General features: G+C 48.2%; 1 protein-coding gene across 6 annotated transcripts in view; it reads right to left on the bottom strand.

The window, feature by feature from the left end:
* The window catches only part of LOC138246189 (scavenger receptor cysteine-rich domain-containing group B protein-like), a 390,419-nt gene that overhangs the window by 353,021 nt on the left and 22,182 nt on the right, over positions 1–15,216 (bottom strand). The gene's annotated exons all lie outside the window — the stretch shown is intronic.

Raw genomic sequence — 15,216 nt, forward strand, 5'->3', positions numbered from 1 at the left:
CTGTGCAAATATCTTATATAGTTCCGTAAGTATGCAAGTCTTTCAACATGTCAAAAACCTCGTAGGTCTGTTGTTGACTTGATTACGTTCTAAAGTATTTAGCTTTATCACGAAGACTAATTTTCTAACAGATCTGTCTTTTTGATTTCAATAGATGCATATTTAAAAGAGAAAGAAGTGTTCGCATGTTTTTCAAAGTCATGAACGGCTCTTCTTTAATAATTAAGATTTGTGAAGTACGGTTAGCAAACTTGCTGGCTTTCGTAACCAGTGAGTTTGGAGCGATGTCATTGTAGTGGTATTAAAGTATGAAACTATAATCACAAAGTTCATCTGGCAACTCGTACAAGGTAGGGAGTTTATGCTGAGTTTCCGTTATCTCTTTGAGTTCCAAAAATGTAGTTTCTGTAAGTCGGTGGGCCCAGTCAGTTTTGTTTTTGCTTGGGTAATGGTTTTAAATTCTTATTTAAGAAAGTGAATCTGACCAATCAACACTCTGCAAGTAATTAATAATCAAAGAGCTTGGTTTTGCTATTATGGCATCATGGAAGATAGCTTTACATTCTTGACTGCCAGACTGTCTGTGCATACCAATGCCAGTTATGTTTTTTTAATGTTTGCCCATACTTTGGGAATCATTATCACAGTACTTCCCTTGGCATTTGTGGGTCACATTTATTGTAGGTCATAACTGTTTAGGAAGGTGTAGAGTTTGAGGGTTGGCAAGTCTTTGTGCCTTCCCCATGAGAGACAGAAATCACCAAGAAAGATGTATCATCTTTAGGTCTGGCCTTTGAAAGAACTTTAGCTGTTTCGTCAGACTATTGTTTTTAATACAAAACGTAGATACAGGGGCTTTTTAACCTTCTTCATCCATTGGTCTCTAAATTGTAATTCACATGCAACTGCTTCCCACTGTAGCATACATCATGAGGCAATGGCTCAGCCCACTTTAGCCACTGGTTCCCCTAACTTCGAGTTACAGCATTTTGCTGGCACACCATCTATATATCTGCCTAAAAAGTAGTTCCCTTTAGTGCCTTGCTTGTTGAGTAAAGGTCCCCTTTATAAATATAAAGATCAGAATATCTACATTCAAGGCACACGCATACAAGCAATTCCAAGACATTATTCACTTATATTGTGGATAGTCGATTTATGAAGTAATGTTCATTCATCTCAAATCAGTTAATACATATAAAAACTCATTGTGACCACCATCGTGACTGGTGAGTAACATCGTGCGCTACTAAATAATACCACTGATAAAAGACTGTGATACAATATCAGACAAATCCTGGTAACTGATCCAAGTTAACCTAGAGACATTGTGCACACTCATGAGAAATATATGAAGCTCATAAGCCCACACTAAGGGCAAAAAGCATTAGTATCAATTTAAGACAAACTTCCCCACCCCACCAATGGGCAATACCTGGTAATCAATGAAAACCCAATAGAGTATATGTGTCCAATCTCTTCAAATTCTGAGTCCTTCAACTCTTCAAAAGTCAAAAGTTATTATTACAAAAAAAAGTACACTCTTACTCCTTCACTCCTTCATGCACGAAATTGAACTGGCACCTCAAAACAATCTACAACACATTATCCCTGAATATTCTGGATCAATCAGGTAGACCATCAAAAGATTACATACCTACCTTAGTATCAACACTCCCCAAAGTAAGTAAATCACCATGTGCTGCATATTTGCATCACAGGACATAGAGCCGAAGCCGGGATTCCGCTCTGAGGATATCAGCTCTAGACAGTGGCGTAACAATAGCCCCCACAGCCCCCGTGGTGCAGGGGAGGGGAGGGTGAGCTCCAAGTGCTTCCTCAGCACAGTATACTGTGAACGGGCGGTGGTCCCCTGGTCTGACAGCTTCATACTTGGTGGGGTAGAGGCCCCCTACATGTACTTTGCAGGGGGGGGCTCACGTTTTGTTATGCCACTGGCTCTAAGCGCCAGGCCACGTCGCCACTTCTTCATGTTCTTTTCCGGTTGTGCTTCCATCTCCATTCAATGCAACCTTAAATACACACAGGCGTCATGTTTAGCTTTCTAATGCAGAACGGAAAGTATCTGCAGATAGGTACACGACAACATAAGTTAAAGTGTAATGGAGACCAGGCATTTTTTGACAGAAAGACTGATAAACATCTGCTGGGGTTTAACAAGATTTTGCAGAGTGCAAAAATCATGGAAACAGGGCATTGTTTTGCACAATGAACAAGTCTATTATATTTTTGTCACTTTATCTTGTGCAAGTTGCTGGCATTTTCTTGGTTAGAAATTTCTTAATTGTTCTCTGTTCGAGTACAGAGTGCACATGATAGGAGTACAGCATTTATGTCATTGCTCAAGTATGTGTCACTTTGTCAGGGTGTTACAAGCCCCTGTTCTAGATCAGAACGATAAGGAAGAAACCGAGTAGCCGCATTTAGATTTTTTCTTCATTGCTGGGCCCTTTTAAGGTTTTGCATTGGGACATAATCATCAACACTCACTTATTAGTGTAAAAGGCCACTTATTAGGACAGGATTGCAAACAAAAGATAACATTGATAAACAGTGTAACTTCAACTTATCGACCTTTCAACCCCTCCATTTGAACTCCCCCCATTCTTCCTTTTTACTTCATTCTTCCAATCATGCCTCCGTTCCAGCATCCACATATATTCCCCCACAAATCCCTCTTTTCCTTCCTTCCCCTGCCTGTCTCGGGCATCCCCCACTCTGTCATCCTTCACCTGTTTCTGCTTTTCCCCCTGGAAGGGTGGCCAGGCCTGTATCTGATTCTCCACCCTCCCCTGTCTTAATTGATCGTGATCCTCATGTTTAGGGATCCAATCTGTACTGATTATTTCTTGAAAAAGATACATCGCTTTTGCATCCACACATCTGATAGTGCAGAATGAAACAAACATTGGTATACCTGGCTTTTAATTAGGGGAAATGTTTGGGGAACTTTTAAACACAGCTGTCCTAGAAAAAAACTCCTATAAATAAACAAAAAAAACAAGCAAGCAAGGAGTGGGCCCTTTTGATGAGCTAACTGCATTACCAGAGTTAAGCTGCACTCTCAGAAAGAAGTATTGTGAAAAATAGCAGATGATCAAATTTGTGCTGTAGCTGGTGTACTTAAACGGCATATACAGGAAAACATTGTAGTCTTGATACTTTTGAGGAAGGGCTGGTATTTTCATTGCATTTTTAAGAAAGCTTATGTTTTCACTTGCCTTCACTTAGTGAAAAAATACAGAAAACCAATAGAATGTTATCATGAGAAGAAATAAAACAAACTAGCATGCACACCACTTTGGGCCCTATTACGAGTCTTGCAGTCACAAGACCGCTAGATTTGTGGTGCCGGTCAGACTGCCACAGCTGGGGCAGTCCGACCACCTCATTATGACCCTGGCAGTCGGACCACCAAAAGACCGCTGTCTCCGCCAGGATCTTTGTTCCCGACGGGATAACTGTGGTCATTGTTGTAATCAGCCACATCGATGCTGAAGTCACAGCCGCCGCACTGATTACAACCATATTCTTCACCATGCTTTTCATGGCGGTTCAACCGCCATGAAAAGGCTGGCAGAGAACAAGTGCTGGGGGCCACAGTGGAGCCCCAGCACTCGAATGCCTTAGGGGCCCCACCTGCCCAGCACCGTTGGAATGTGCACTGTCTGCAGTACAGACAGTGCACATTCTGAGGGTGCTAGGGAAGCCCCCTGTGTGACCGCTTGGACTTGGCTCCATATGGAGCTGAGTCCAATTCCGCCGCATGTTTTCCAATGGGCTGACCACCTTGGTTTCCGCCGGCCAGCCCAGTGAAAAACTCATTATGGGACCGGAGACCACCAGCACCATGGAATTTGGCTGTCAGGTTTTTCTGACCCCCAAACTCGTAATCAGCCCCTTTGTCTTTCTGGCAGGATTAGACATCCAACAGCAAATAACTGTTCCTGCTTGACCTATCTACATTAATAGGTGAAATATATCCAACCAAGTCTCTGACACGAATGTATAGCAAGTCCGATTTTTTAAAAATAATTTATATATATATATCACATTTACTTTTTATCATTTTCCTAAAAACATATCTTCTGTAATTTATACATCAATTATATCTATACATTTCATAAACCACAGTCAACGTTTAGCTCATTAAACAACCAGCAATAGCTGTTAGACCTAACAGCCTTAGCGTGGTCATCTCCCAACTTTTTGCCTGCCTGCCTCCACTTTTCTGACACTGTTTTCGCTGGTTTTAGGACTCTGCGCACTTTACCACTGGTAACCAGTGCTAAAGTGCATACGCTCTCTCCCTTAAACATGGTAACATTGGTTCCCTTCCAACTGTCATATTTGATTTACTTATAAGTCCTACTAAAGTGTACTACATGGTCCCAGGGCGCGTAAATTAATAGCCCCTATTGGGCCTGCAGCACTGATTGTGCCATCCACATAAGTATCCCTTTAATCATGTCTCAGGCCTGCCACTGCAAGGTCTGTGTGCGCAGTTTCACTCCCACTTTGACTTGGCATTTAAAAGTACTTGCCAAGCCTCAAACTCCCCTTTTTAGGTCGAGTATTCAAGGCCTCTTGTATATACTTTAGTATATACTTCTACTATACTTCTTTGTGGGGTCTCTGCTTTTTCACTGGTTTGTTTCAGTGTCCTTAAAAAATCCTTGCTTGCTAGCGGTCAGTCCTTGCTCTTTGTCCCACCTTTTCCACAGTTGTACACTCCCCTGGAGCATGGCCCTAGTACTTGTACCCTTCCACTTGTGCTAATGTAGCATGTGCTTGGGGACTACTTTTTCTGAGGCTAATAGCATTTGACCAGAGCGCTGGATGTTTCCAGTGGCTCCAGTCTGTTTTCGTTAACAGGGCTATGAATCATGTTCTTCTCGAGTTACATGTGCTGTGCATTTAAAAACCGAGGGCAAAAGTTAGAGGCTGTTTTATGAGGGCGCCTATTTCTGCCCCCTGCCTCCCTCATGCAAAGACAATTGATTTTCTTACGCACTGCCAATGCGTAGAGAAAATCGCTACCGTTACAATATTCATTCCACCAATTCAAAATGGCCGCTGCACGTCATGCGCGATGACGTAATTTCCATCATGACGAGGACGTCTGGTTTCTTCACTGTTGCTTGTTTTAACCCCTTCTGTGCCGCAGACGTAGTGGTTACGTCCTGCGGCACAGTGCTGCTGTGCCGAGGACGTAACCACTACGTCCTCGGCACACAGCCCAGAGGGAGCGCTCTCGCTCCCTCTGTGTGCTTCCCCCCACCCCCCAAAGTCAGGGATGGAAGGGGAAGCCCTTCCCCTTCCACCCCCGACCCCCCCCACACCCCCATAATGACGTCAGCGCGCGATCGCGCGCTGACTTCATTATGGGGATTTCGCCGCACAGGAAGCCATTTGCTTCCTGTGCGGCGAACGGAGAAGAGGTGAGTTCCTCTTCCCGGTGGGTGGGGGGTTTGGGCTAAAGAGGCACCGGGGGAAAGGAAAGGCTTTTCCTTTCCCCCGGTGTCTCTTTGAGCATTCCTGCTGCCCGATCGCATTGCGATCGGGCAGCAGGAATGCCCACTAGACGCCAGGGATTTTCTTTTTTTTGTTTCACTTTCTTGTTTCTGTGTCGGGGAGCGGCCCCTTGAGCAAGGGTCGCTCCCCTTTGGGGGGCATGTGTGTTATGGCCATTTCTGCCCCCCTTGGGGGCAGATTGGCCTACTTTTTAGGCGGATCTGCCCCCAAGGGGGGCAGAAACCACTGGATCACCAGGGATTTTTATTTTCTGTGCATTTATGTTGGGGGGGGTGCCCCCTTGGGCAAGGGGCGCCCCCAAGGGGGCAGAGAACTGTTGGCCTTTTCTGCCTTTTCTGCCCCCCTCGGCCTATTTTTTTTAGGTCCATCTGCCCCCAAGGGGGGCAGAAGCCACTTAGGCACCAGGGATTGTGTGTGTAGTGAATGGGGGGGCGCCCCCTTGGGCAAGGGTCGCTCCCCTGTGGGGGGCATGTCCTTTAGGGCCATTTCTGCCCCCCTTGAGGGCAGATTGGCTACTTTTTAGCCAGATCTGCCCCCAAGGGGGCAGAAAACACTAGATCACCAGGGATGTTTTTTTATGTGTTTATTTTTGTGGGGGGGGCGTCCCCTTGCCAAGGGGGGCATTGACCTGTTGGCCATTTCTGCCCCCCCTGGGGGCAGATGGGCCTATTTTTCTAGACCCACCTGCCCCCAAGGGGGGCAGAAGCCACGTAGACACCAGGGATAGTGTGTGTGTGTGTGTGTGTGTTAGTGGATGGGGGGGGCTTGGGCAAGGGTCGCCCCCCACTTTGGGTGCACATGTACCCAGGCCATTTCTGCACCCCTTGGAGACAGATCAGCCTATTATGTTTAGGCTGATCTGCCCCCAAGGGGGGCAGAAACCACTAGAACGCCAGGGATTTTTTTTGATGTGTTTATTTTTGTGTGGGGGCGTCCCCTTGGGCACGGGTGCCCCCCCAAGGGGGGCATTGACCTGTTGGCCATTTCTGCCCCCCCTGGGGGCAGATGGGCCTATTTTTCTAGACCCACCTGCCCCCAAGGGGGGCAGAAGCCACGTAGACACCAGGGATAGTGTGTGTGTGTGTGTGTGTTAGTGGATGGGGGGGGGCTTGGGCAAGGGTCGCCCCCCACTTTGGGGGCACATGTACCCAGGCCATTTCTGCACCCCTTGGAGACAGATCAGCCTATTATTTTTAGGCTGATCTGCCCCCAAGGGGGGCAGAAACCACTAGAACGCCAGGGATTTTTTTTTATGTGTTTATTTTTGTGTGGGGGCGTCCCCTTGGGCACGGGCGCCCCCCCAAGGGGGGCATTGACCTGTTGGCCATTTCTGCCCCCCCTGGGGGCAGATGGGCCTATTTTTCTAGACCCACCTGCCCCCAAGGGGGGCAGAAGCCACGTAGACACCAGGGATAGTGTGTGTGTGTGTGTGTGTGTTAGTGGATGGGGGGGGCTTGGGCAAGGGTCGCCCCCCACTTTGGGGGCACATGTACCCAGGCCATTTCTGCACCCCTTGGAGACAGATCAGCCTATTATTTTTAGGCTGATCTGCCCCCAAGGGGGGCAGAAACCACTAGAACGCCAGGGAATTTTTTTTATGTGTTTATTTTTGTGTGGGGGCGTCCCCTTGGGCACGGGCGCCGCCCAAGGGGGGCATTGACCTGTTGGCCATTTCTGCCCCCCCTGGGGGCAGATGGGCCTATTTTTCTAGACCCACCTGCCCCCAAGGGGGGCAGAAGCCACGTAGACACCAGGGATAGTGTGTGTGTGTGTGTGTGTTAGTGGATGGGGGGGGGGCTTGGGCAAGGGTCGCCCCCCACTTTGGGGGCACATGTACCCAGGCCATTTCTGCACCCCTTGGAGACAGATCAGCCTATTATGTTTAGGCTGATCTGCCCCCAAGGGGGGCAGAAACCACTAGAACGCCAGGGATTTTTTTTTATGTGTTTATTTTTGTGTGGGGGCGTCCCCTTGGGCACGGGCGCCCCCCCAAGGGGGGCATTGACCTGTTGGCCATTTCTGCCCCCCCTGGGGGCAGATGGGCCTATTTTTCTAGACCCACCTGCCCCCAAGGGGGGCAGAAGCCACGTAGACACCAGGGATAGTGTGTGTGTGTGTGTGTGTTAGTGGATGGGGGGGGGCTTGGGCAAGGGTCGCCCCCCACTTTGGGGGCACATGTACCCAGGCCATTTCTGCACCCCTTGGAGACAGATCAGCCTATTATTTTTAGGCTGATCTGCCCCCAAGGGGGGCAGAAACCACTAGAACGCCAGGGATTTTTTTTTATGTGTTTATTTTTGTGTGGGGGCGTCCCCTTGGGCACGGGCGCCCCCCCAAGGGGGGCATTGACCTGTTGGCCATTTCTGCCCCCCCTGGGGGCAGATGGGCCTATTTTTCTAGACCCACCTGCCCCCAAGGGGGGCAGAAGCCACGTAGACACCAGGGATAGTGTGTGTGTGTGTGTGTGTGTTAGTGGATGGGGGGGGCTTGGGCAAGGGTCGCCCCCCACTTTGGGGGCACATGTACCCAGGCCATTTCTGCACCCCTTGGAGACAGATCAGCCTATTATTTTTAGGCTGATCTGCCCCCAAGGGGGGCAGAAACCACTAGAACGCCAGGGAATTTTTTTTATGTGTTTATTTTTGTGTGGGGGCGTCCCCTTGGGCACGGGCGCCGCCCAAGGGGGGCATTGACCTGTTGGCCATTTCTGCCCCCCCTGGGGGCAGATGGGCCTATTTTTCTAGACCCACCTGCCCCCAAGGGGGGCAGAAGCCACGTAGACACCAGGGATAGTGTGTGTGTGTGTGTGTGTTAGTGGATGGGGGGGGGCTTGGGCAAGGGTCGCCCCCCACTTTGGGGGCACATGTACCCAGGCCATTTCTGCACCCCTTGGAGACAGATCAGCCTATTATTTTTAGGCTGATCTGCCCCCAAGGGGGCAGAAACCACTAGAACGCCAGGGATTTTTTTTTATGTGTTTATTTTTGTGTGGGGGCGTCCCCTTGGGCACGGGCGCCCCCCCAAGGGGGGCATTGACCTGTTGGCCATTTCTGCCCCCCCTGGGGGCAGATGGGCCTATTTTTCTAGACCCACCTGCCCCCAAGGGGGGCAGAAGCCACGTAGACACCAGGGATAGTGTGTGTGTGTGTGTTAGTGGATGGGGGGGGGGCTTGGGCAAGGGTCGCCCCCCACTTTGGGGGCACATGTACCCAGGCCATTTCTGCACCCCTTGGAGACAGATCAGCCTATTATTTTTAGGCTGATCTGCCCCCAAGGGGGGCAGAAACCACTAGAACGCCAGGGAATTTTTTTTATGTGTTTATTTTTGTGGGGGGGCGTCCCCTTGGGCACGGGGCGCCCTCCCAAGGGGGGCGACCTGTTGGCCATTTCTGCCCCCCCTGGGGGCAGATGGGCCTATTTTTCTAGACCCACCTGCCCCCAAGGGGGGCAGAAGCCACGTAGACTCCAGGGATAGTGTGTGTGTGTGTGTGTGTTAGTGGATGGGGGGGGGGCTTGGGCAAGGGTCGCCCCCCACTTTGGGGGCACATGTACCCAGGCCATTTCTGCACCCCTTGGAGACAGATCAGCCTATTATTTTTAGGCTGATCTGCCCCCAAGGGGGGCAGAAACCACTAGAACGCCAGGGATTTTTTTTTATTTGTTTATTTTTGTGGGGGGGCATCCCCTTGGTCACGGGGCGCCCCCCCAAGGGGGGCATTGACCTGTTGGCCATTTCTACACCCCCTGGGGGCAGATGGGCCTATTTTCTTAGGCCCACCTGCCCCCAAGGGGGCAGAAGCCACTTAGGCACCAGGGATAGTGTTGTGTGTGTTTTTTTTGTTTTTTTTTGTTTGAGGGCTGTCCCCTTTGGCAAGGGTCGCTCTCCATGGGGACACAGTACTAAAGGTATTTTTTGGCTTCCTTGGGGCAGACAGGCCTATTTTTTTAGTAGGCCCATCTGCCCCTATGGCAGAATCCACTTAGGCACCAATTTCTAAAATGTTTGATGGTGGGGTGTTTGTCAACTGAAGAAGTCTTTGCATTTGTGATAAAAAATGTTTTCCTCCTTTTTGTTCTAGTTCAAAGCTTTTGCTTTATTTGCTGTGGCTCCTTGCGGTTTTGGCGGTGGTTGACCTGCAGTTTGCACAGTTGCATGTTTTAGGTAAGTAAAAACAATTTACTCCAAAGGAGTATTGTTGCCATGCATGAATGACATGTTTGTAGGGGGTGTACTAAATGCAGGATTGTGTGTGAAATTGTCCTTAGGTTTGTGCACAATGATATTTGTTTTGTCTTATTTCTAATTTGCCTTTCTTTCTTTCTTTTTAGTGGGATATCATTGGTGATTGCTGTGTAGTTGCTGGTGAATCAAGCTTTTTCAGGCAAGTGAGCGGTATAGTTTTTGAGTTTGTAACTCTTACTAACAAAGCTACACTTTGTTACTTGTCTTACACAGTGCTGGTTGTTGGTGGTGAATTTGTCCAGTTAATTTTAGCAGGAGAGATCATGGCTAGCCGCAGGATGACCGCTCAGCAGGTGGTTGGTATGCTTTTTGAGTCACAGTCTGATCATGACTATGAGACGGACTCTGCATCTGAGGCAGAGGAGGAAGTCAGAGATTCTGGCAGTGATGTTTCTGTTGGAGGGGAATCTTCTGATGATGAAGCCACACTCAGTGCAGATGAAGGTTCTGTTTTAGAGGAGGACATTGATGTGCCAATAGTGCAGCAACCTGGGGCTGAAAGGTTTCCCGTTAGAAGACCTGATGTCTGGGTTGCCCCAAACATGGAGCAGCCAGAGTTGCCTGCCTTTACTGGTCTCCCGGGGTGTAACGCCAATACAGAGAACTTTATGCCTATCAATTTCTTTGAGTTATTCATGGATGATGTGTTTTTGGAAGAGATTGTTGAGCAGACTAATTTGTATGCGGAGCAGCATTTGAGGGACAACGCTGCTAGACTTAGGCCACACTCTAGAGCTGGCCAGTGGATTCCCACAAATTTGGAGGAGATAAAAAAGTTTTTGGGTTTGACTTTTTTGATGGGGTTGATAAGGAAGCCGTCACTGGCTTCTTATTGGTCTACTAGTCCCTTGATGGCAACAGCTATATTTCCAGCTACCATGAGTCGTAATCGGTATTTGCTTCTTCTTAGGATGCTGCATTTTGTTGACAATGCATTAGCCTTGCCACGAGATCACCCAGATTCTGACCGTCTTTTTAAGATTAGGCCTGTCCTTGATCATTTTGTAGATCGGTTTTCGGAGGTCTATGTTCCAGGCAAAGAGATAAGTGTGGACGAGTCTTTGGTCCTCTTCAAGGGTCGTTTGGTTTTTAGGCAGTACATTCCTAGCAAAAGGGCACGATATGGAATTAAATTGTATATGCTGTCTGCAAGTAGGACAGGATATGTGTATAGTTTCCATGTGTACACTGGTAGGGATTCCAATATTGACCCCCCTGGCTGTCCTCCCACTTTTGGAGTTACTGAGAAAATAGTGTGGGATCTTGGTAGACGACTGTTCAACAAAGGTCACCATTTGTATGTAGATAACTTCTACACTGGTGTGAAGTTGTTCAAGGAATTGTTTAGAGTGGACACAGTTGCTTGTGGCACAATCCGTTCTAACCGGAAAGGCTATCCAAGGGAGCTTGTCTGTAAAAAACTTGAGAGGGCACAGTGCTGTGCCTTGCGGAACGAGGAGCTGCTAGCTTTGAAATTTTCAGACAAGAGGGATGTCTACATGCTAAGTACCATCCATGATGAGAGTACTTCCCCTGTGACTGTTTGGGGCCAGGTTGCTGAAGTGCGCAAACCTGTGTGCATTTTAGATTATAATAAGCACATGGGAGGTGTAGATAGAGTTGACCAGAGGTTGGAACCTTATACTGCTATTCGTAAGTCTTATGTTTGGTATAAGAAGTTAGCACTTCACCTCTTCCACTTAGCAACCTTCAATGCTTTTATTGTGTTTAGGGATAGGTCTCCAGACTCAAAGATGACATTTGTGAAATTTCAGGAGTCAGTGATAGAGAGCCTTATTGTGGTGGAACAGGCCAGAGTTCCTAGAGAAGCAGTGGTGGAGGATGTGGCTAGATTGAAAGATCGCCACTTTGCTGAGCACATTCCTCCCACACCCAAAAAAGACTTTCCAGCTAAGAAATGTAGAGTGTGTTTTCGAAGAGGTATCCGGAGGGAGTCTCGAATGTACTGCCCAGATTGTCCTTCAAAGCCTGGGCTGTGTGTCGGTGCTTGTTTTAAGAATTATCACACCCAGAAGAATTTCTGGGAACAACCATGAGTGTAAACTCATGTCTGTTTTGTATTTTCATGTGTTTAGTTTCATGGTTAGCATTTCTGTCATGTTCTTAGTTAGAGCTTTTGTGTTTGTTGTTTTGTAATTCTTTCTACTTAGTTAGGGGTTCCTCTGTTTAAAAAAAATATATATATATGATGCCATTGTGTGTGGAGTGGGGCTTGGCTGAGACTGTACATATTGACTTGATGTTGGCTACTGCAACACACTGCCAGCCAAACACCAGTCCACACACTCCCATCAGCTGGTGTGATTGTTGTATCAGGCATGTGGGCGTATATAAGTGATGGGCCCTTGAGTGGCGCTGTCTGTCGATGTGAGTGTTGTAATGTGCTGGGCCCGTGGCTGGCGGTGTGAATGGCCTTGTGTGTGTCATGTATGAAAGTTGTGTGAATGGACTGTAAAGCGGTTGGTGCCTTGTCGCGGCTTTACAGCTCACGAGCTGTGAGTCATTGGTTCAGTTTTTTGCCTTTCAGTAACTAACAGTGCTTTTCATTTTTGTGAAAGCTCTTGTTAGTAAAATTTGATCCACTGAACCATCACTCACCCTCGTGCCAAATCCAACCAGTATGTGTGGTAAAAATGACCAAACCTGCTCCGCTGTAATCAGGCGTCGCAGCACACCTATGACACGCTAGGTGCCTCAGGTGGGACCCCGATGATGAAGCATGCCACCAACTTGGTTGGTGGGTGAGGGGTCTTTTTCACATAACCTAAGTGTGTTTCTTTTCAAAATTTTAGTGTTTGGCACATCACGGACGTATGTGGGCACATCAAAACGATATATTACAAAACTACCTGTGTTTGGGGGGGGAGAGGGCACCTATGTTTTTGGTCCTGTGTGCGGCCTTCATCTAGGGAAACCTACCAAACCCAGACATTTTTTAAAACTAGACACCCCAAGGAGTCCAGGGAGGAGTGGCTTGCGTGGATCCCCCAACATTTTCTTACCCAGACTCCTATGTAAACCTCAAAATGTGCTTAAAAAAAGCATATTTTCCTGACTTTTCTTCGTACGATCACCACTCCAGCACAAAATTCCTACTCCCCAGTGTTCCCCTCAGTCTCCCAAATAAAATGACACCTCACGTATGTGGGTCCCCAAAGCAGAGTCAGTCTAAAGATGTATAAAAGAATATGTCCTTATAAACTCGCAGTACTATCCCCTGTATCTCTACAAGTTTTGGGCCTTATTCTGTTGGAGGCACCTGGCCCACCCACACAACTGAGGTATCATTTTTATCGGGAGACTTGGGGGAACGCTGGGTGGAAGGAAATTTGTGGCTCCACTCAGATTCCAGAACTTTCTGTCACCGAAATGTGTGAAAAATGCGTTTTTTTAGCCAAAATGTGAGGTTTGGAAAGGATTCTGGGTAACAGAACCTGGTCAGAGCCCCTCAAGTCACCCCATCTTGGATTCCCCTAGGTCTCTAGTTTTCAGAAATGCACAGGTTTGGTAGGTTTCCCTAGGTGCTGGCTGAGCTACAGGCCAAAAACTACAGGTAGGCACTGTTTTCAATGAAAAAATGTGATGTGTCCACGCTGCGCTTTGGGGCGTTTCCTGTCGCGGGCGCTAGGCCTACCCACACAAGTGAGGTATCATTTTTATCGGGAGACGTGGGGGAACGCTGGGTGGAAGGAAATTTGTGGCTCCTCTCAGATTCCAGAACTTTCTGCCACAGAAATGTGAGGAACATGTGTTTTTTTTAGCCAATTTTTGAGCTTTGCAAAGGATTCTGGGTAACAGAACCTGGTCCGAGCCCCGCCAGTCACCCCTCCTTGGATTCCCCTAGGTCTCTAGTTTTCAGAAATGCACAGGTTTGGTAGGTTTCCCTAGGTGGCGGCTGAGCTAGAGGCCAAAATCTACAGGTAGGCACTTTGCTAAAAACAGGTCTGTTTTCTGTGATGTGTCCACGTTGCGCTTTGGGGCGTTTCCTGTGGCGGGCGCTAGGCCTACCCACACAAGTGAGGTATCATTTTTATCGGGAGACGTGGGGGAACACTGGGTGGAAGGAAATTTGTGGCTCCTCTCAGATTCCAGAACTTTCTGCCACAGAAATGTGAGGAACATGTGTTTTTTTAGCCAAATTTTGAGCTTTGCAAAGGATTCTGGGTAACAGAACCTGGTCCGAGCCCCGCCAGTCACCCCTCCTTGGATTCCCCTAGGTCTCTAGTTTTCAGAAATGTACAGGTTTGGTAGGTTTCCCTAGGTGCCGGCTGAGCTAGAGGCCAAAATCTACAGGTAGTCACTTCGCAAAAAACACCTCTGTTTTCTTCCAAAATTTTGGTGGTGTCCATGTTGCGCTTTGGGGCATTTCCTGTCGCGGGCGCTAGGCCTACCCACGCAAGTGAGGTATCATTTTTATCGGGAGACTTGGGGGAACGCTGGGTGCAAGGAAATTTGTGGCTCCTCCCAGATTCCAGCACTTTCTGCCACAGAAATGTGAGGAACATGTGTTTTTTTTAGCCAATTTTTGAGCTTTGCAAAGGATTCTGGGTAACAGAACCTGGTCCGAGCCCCGCCAGTCACCCCTCCTTGGATTCCCCTAGGTCTCTAGTTTTCAGAAATGCACAGGTTTGGTAGGTTTCCCTAGGTGGCGGCTGAGCTAGAGGCCAAAATCTACAGGTAGGCACTTTGCTAAAAACAGGTCTGTTTTCTGTGATGTGTCCACGTTGCGCTTTGGGGCGTTTCCTGTGGCGGGCGCTAGGCCTACCCACACAAGTGAGGTATCATTTTTATCGGGAGACGTGGGGGAACGCTGGGTGGAAGGAAATTTGTGGCTCCTCTCAGATTCCAGAACTTTCTGCCACAGAAATGTGAGGAACATGTGTTTTTTTAGCCAAATTTTGAGCTTTGCAAAGGATTCTGGGTAACAGAACCTGGTCCGAGCCCCGCCAGTCACCCCTCCTTGGATTCCCCTAGGTCTCTAGTTTTCAGAAATGTACAGGTTTGGTAGGTTTCCCTAGGTTCCGGCTGAGCTAGAGGCCAAAATCTACAGGTAGTCACTTCGCAAAAAACACCTCTGTTTTCTTCCAAAATTTTGGTGGTGTCCACGTTGCGCTTTGGGGCGTTTCCTGTCGCGGGCGCTAGGCCTACCCACGCAAGTGAGGCATCATTTTTATCGGGAGACTTGGGGGAACGCTGGGTGCAAGGAAATTTGTGGCTCCTCCCAGATTCCAGCACTTTCTGCCACAGAAATGTGAGGAACATGTGTTTTTTTTAGCCAATTTTTGAGCTTTGCAAAGGATTCTGGGTAACAGAACCTGGTCTGAGCCCCGCCAGTCACCCCTCCTTGGATTCCCCTAGGTCTCTAGTTTTCAGAAATGCACAGGTTTGGTAGGTTT

Source organism: Pleurodeles waltl, chromosome 7, assembly GCF_031143425.1.
Source record: "Pleurodeles waltl isolate 20211129_DDA chromosome 7, aPleWal1.hap1.20221129, whole genome shotgun sequence".
Lineage (NCBI taxonomy): Eukaryota > Metazoa > Chordata > Amphibia > Caudata > Salamandridae > Pleurodeles > Pleurodeles waltl.